Source organism: Cannabis sativa, chromosome 4, assembly GCF_029168945.1.
Source record: "Cannabis sativa cultivar Pink pepper isolate KNU-18-1 chromosome 4, ASM2916894v1, whole genome shotgun sequence".
NCBI lineage: Eukaryota > Viridiplantae > Streptophyta > Magnoliopsida > Rosales > Cannabaceae > Cannabis > Cannabis sativa.
Window position 1 is genome coordinate 76,520,559 of NC_083604.1, and position 5,414 is coordinate 76,525,972.

Below are 5,414 nucleotides of genomic sequence, written 5' to 3' on the forward strand. Positions count from 1 at the left end.
AAAAGTCCCTATAAACCACAAAACATACCATTATAAATTAAATTACAGTACATAATTTAGACACTGTCTTTGAAATTTAGAATATATCACATTCAAACTAAGTAATCAAATGGAGAAAGTACATTGGTCAGACCAGCACATTCGCCCAAATTTCAAATCTTAGAGTTTTTCTTGATTTCCCTTGATCCTGCATTTAATTGTATCATAAGTTTTCCTTTTAAGTAGGATCTTGATTCACTCGGAATTGTAATTAGCACCTGTATAATCCAAAAACATTCAATTTAAAAACACACTAAACATTCGATAGAGAGAGAGAGGAGAGTAGTACCTGGGGAAGAACTTTGGAAGCCATAATTAGGGTGTTGAGGTTTCTAATGAAGAGAGTGTTCAGTGAGTAAAGGTCATGACTTTATGGTACTCTGAGATTTGATTTACTATCTCGTCTGGTATCTGTCTGAGGAGACGGAGAAGAAACTCCCTTATACAAAAATTAGGATTGTAACCAAAAAACCCATCACGTCTGAATCTAAATCCAACCCTTTTCTCAAAAAAATCAAATCAACCGGAAAACTGGATTAATCGATTTACCACAAAATTCTTCTCAGTACTCGAATTTGGTAGATAACATTTACAGAGAGAGAGATAAAGAGAGTACCCTTTCGGTGACGGGGTTGTGGCTGTCGACGGCGGTGGGGATCGGAGGTGGTAGATCGTGGCTGTTTTCGATTGTGGTAGAGGTGATTCAATTGTTTTAGGATATTTAATTGAGGTGATTGTTAATATCAGTTGAAATTCAAATATTTAATTTATGATATTTATTATTATTTTATTATAGATAAATAATATTTTATTATTTTATTAAATAAAAATTAAAAGTCACCCATAAAATTCTCAAAAACCAAGAATTTCAGTTATATAGGTATACTTTATATAGAATAGATATAAAAATAATAATTAGAATTTCGTAAGAAGTTAGTTATTAGTTTTAACTGTTTCAATTTACTGTTAAAGCTTTCTTATTAACTTTTCTTGTGTAAGTCTTTGTAATGGTGTATAAATACATTATTTTGTTCAATTAATAAGGTAAGCTTTGTTGAGCAAAATCTCTCTAAATTTCCTTGATTTTCTCTGAATTTTTTTTATGGTATTAGCTGCTCTTGACTAATATCGCTCATGGAATATACTTCCATTAATTCGAAAACAGCTCGCAAAGGTCTTGCAACTTGCTCGGTCCTCACTCACGCCACAACTGCAACGCCAATTCTGATTATTTCCATCTAGAATCCTTTTTCATGCTCTATCACCTCAATCTTGATGATCAAACTCGACCGCACTAACTTTTTCACATGGAAATCATAAGTGGCTCCCACCGTGATTGCGCACGACCTAGATGAAATCTTGTTCGTTGACATTCCTCCACTGCCAACCTTGATCAATAGCGATCCCAACCCTGAGCATGGCCAATGGAAACGCAAGGATCACCTGTTATTGTCTTGACTGCGTTCATTAATGACTGAAGGTGTTCTTACCTCATTTTCTAATTTTCCCATCTCTTATTCTCCATGGCATGCTCTAGAACAGAAGTTTTCAAGTTAATCAAAGGCTTGCCTTTTTCAATTGACAGTTGAGTTCTCTAATGTTCGCAAAGGGGGTCTCACAATTTCATATTATGTAGAAAAAGTCCAATCGATTGTAGATTCTCTTGCAGTAGCAGGCTCACCTATTCCTGATCAAGATGTCATTCTTCAGTTATTGAATGGTCTTGGTTCAAAATTTGATTTTGTCATCTCTAGAGTCACTTCCCGTAGTGATCTACTGTGCATTCGTTATTAGATCAAAATAAGTTTTTAATGATGTTCGGCTAAGTAAGAGTCAAAGTCATTCTTATTTTATGTGTTTCTACCAATGTTTAGATATTTATAAATCCAACTCTAGTAGTCATCGTATGAGTAAATCTACAAGAATTTAATTTATAAATACTTATATTTCAATATCTAACGTTGTTAAGTCATTCTTTTGTAAAATACCATTTGACAAATTCAAAGCATTTCAAGGTTCCATTAGAATAAGAATCATGTTAGACTAACAATGAAGATCAAATATTCTTAAATAAAGTTCATTATTTGAAGAAAAAGTATATTTTTATTATTATTACTTTATTTTAATCTATTGACAAAAATTACCAATTTAGATAGACTAAATATAATTTAAAATTTTAAATTACTAACTTAGAATTATCTAAAAAATAAATAAAATTCATTTTCCATTTTTAGTATAAATTTTAAATGAATATTGTGAAAATTGCTTATTTTAGGTTGATCTAAAATTAATTAAACATTAATTTTCAACTTAAATTTAATTTTTCATTAATATATTTAATAAATTTCAAAAATTTAATATTTATACATATGTTTACCTAGAAGTTGACCCTAGTGACTTAGACATCAATGTTTGACACGTGGCAAGAAAAAAAGACATCTTGCACTTGAGTAGTCCCGAGTCATGACAGTCAACTTGGAAGGGGTCTTTAGCCCTGCGCCCAGGTTGACTCCGGGAACTCCGAAATAATAACCCGGAAGTCGACCCCGGTGCCCAACACCAGGTTGACAACCCTGCTAGGGTTTTGGTTTTTGGGCCCATCTTAGTGCAAATGAGTTAAAATTTGTACTGGGACATTGATAAGACCTATCACAAATATATTTGAGGCAACAAAATCAAAACTGGAGCACTTTCAGGTTGACATATTATCAACCTGGGGCACTTCCAACTACAATACTGAAGAACTATCCCAAGAATTTTCTTTGTCTTCATCCAAAATGAGAAAACAAGTGCCCTTGAGGGAAAAACATATCGACCTAGAGGCTAAAACAGGGACCCAGCGCCCAGGTTGACACTTTGTCAACCTAGGCCACTTCCATCAACAGTTCAGATAAAGTCTTCCGAGAATATTTTCTATTTTCGTCAACAATTAAGATTTGAGTACTTTCGGGAAAGAAATGGAGCCATCTGGAAGTCAAAATTGGGGCCCAGCACACAGGTTGATACTTTGTCAACTTGGGCCATTTTCAAGGAATTTTTCTGAGAAGTCTTCTAAGCATATTCTCCGTTTTCACCAAAGATTAAGATACAAGTGTTTCCTTGGATCAAACAGAGTCATCTGGTGGCCAAAAACTAAATCCAGCGCCCAGGTTGACACCTGGCACTAGGCCCAGCGTCCAGATTGTCAACCTGGACTGTTTCCAAATCAATTAATTGAGTTCTACAAGATGATATTATCACAGGTATTGTGGGGACCATGTGCTTATATAATCAAGCTTCAAATAAGTTAATCTAAAATTTACCCCTTAAATTTTCCAACTTTTTAATTTCTCATGACTCTACTATAGACTTGGAATTTCACTCTTGTTTACATAGAACACTATGTATTTACATTATAGATACACTATAAATTATCCATTGTTACAATCAAAACAATCAATGTTCTTCTATAGATGGTCTACATAGATTAGAGACAAAATTACCGTTTTACTCTTCAATGTATTTTATCATTTAAACACTTAGCTACTTGTAAATAAAGTTTTAGTAAACTAATACAATTACTGAAATGAGTACTCTACTATTTAATCTTATTTAGCTAAGCTTATAGAAAATTATCGTTTCACTTATAAATAATTATAGAAGTTATAGATGTCCATATCTATGATTAACACTCCCACTCAATTGTATTACCAAGTTCCTAATATGTAAGTATGAGCTAGTTCGACAAGTAATAAGATGGTAATGAACAAATTAAAAAACTCTAATAATATAATTATCTTAAAGCTTAATCATCTCAGGATTGAGATTAATAGATTTATGATCAACTAAGTGATATTAAATTAGAAAAGATATAACGGTAAGTATATGATATCTTTTCTATTGTCAAGATCAGTTCAGTCCAATGTAAACCTATACATTTGATCCTTGTTTGCTTTACTAATGCTTTTGAAAAGACGAGTAAACCTTATCGTTGATTATCATATTAGTGTATATCTAGTGTACTAATAAATTATAGGATTGAAATAGTTTAAAACATATAATTACAATTATTTTTACTTTGGTGACAACACTATAATTATGAATATCTATATGTTCGGGCCAGATTTAGCTGAATTTATATATTATAGAATTAATCATAAAATAAACATGTGAACCATGCAATTGATAATAGTTTAAAATGATCTCTTTTTTTTATTATTGATAGATTAATAAAATTATATTGATTTAAAATTTTATTTAGGGTATAAATCCTAACACTCTATTACCAAGAATTTATTTAGTGTTTGCCAACTAATCAAAGATAATAATTAATGATTATTTTGAGTTTCATAAAACTTATTGTTTTATTAAGAACAAGTAAATTATGAGGGTGTTGCTGAAAGGGACGGTTAGAGATGGCTTTACAACTTCTGCTATGTTATGTAATTGTCATAAAAATCGTATAAATGTAACTGATGAATCCTCTTGTAATAATTTTGATATCAACAATGTCGTTTTTTTTTTGTTCTTATGATTCCCAGCTAGTTACTTTCCACATTAATTAGCCACAAAAATGATATCAATACATGGCATTCTAAGCTAGATCAATCCTCTCCTGCTGTCCTAAGTAGAATTCTACCCCTAGTAAAACACTCTTGACCTCTCAAACACTTAAAATTCTATAAGGCTTGTCAATTGGGTAATTAAGTTGGTGATCATATTGGTACCAAATGGAAATCTGTATTTAGTGCCTTGAGTTGATCAAGTCTTCTAACTAGACAATGTTGATATATGGTCAGGCAAAAAGTTTAATTGGTGACTCACAATACAAGATAATTTCACTAAAGGAGAGGCTAGGAGTATGTAGTCCTTACTTTGAGGGAAAAATTATCGGGATATCGATCAACTGAAGTCCCATATGTTAGAAAATAGGAAAAAATTCTTGAATATAATTAGTGTTCACCTACTTATTAGTATGAGATTTTTTGAGAAAGTTGTTTAAAAATAAATCTGTGCATGCCAAACCCAAAGTAAATAAATATTGAGTTAAAATAAGTTTACGGCCTAATAAGGTAATTTCAACAATATGTATGTATTATTATATCACCCATACATATTTATTTATATATATTTCTAATTTTTTCAAAGATGTATATGAATAGAAAGAGAGATAGATCAATGGATTTTCATGCAAGATATGGAAAAAAACAAATCAAATCAATCAAATGCTATTTTACATTGCTAAATCTTTTACCAATATATATATATAGTTTGCAAAAGTAGAAAATTAAAGTGAAAAAATAAAATATAAGTTGGCGGATTAAATCATATCTCATCATTAAAAACACTCAATAATGACCAAGATTTAAAGGCAAGGTGAAAAAGAAGAAAAATAA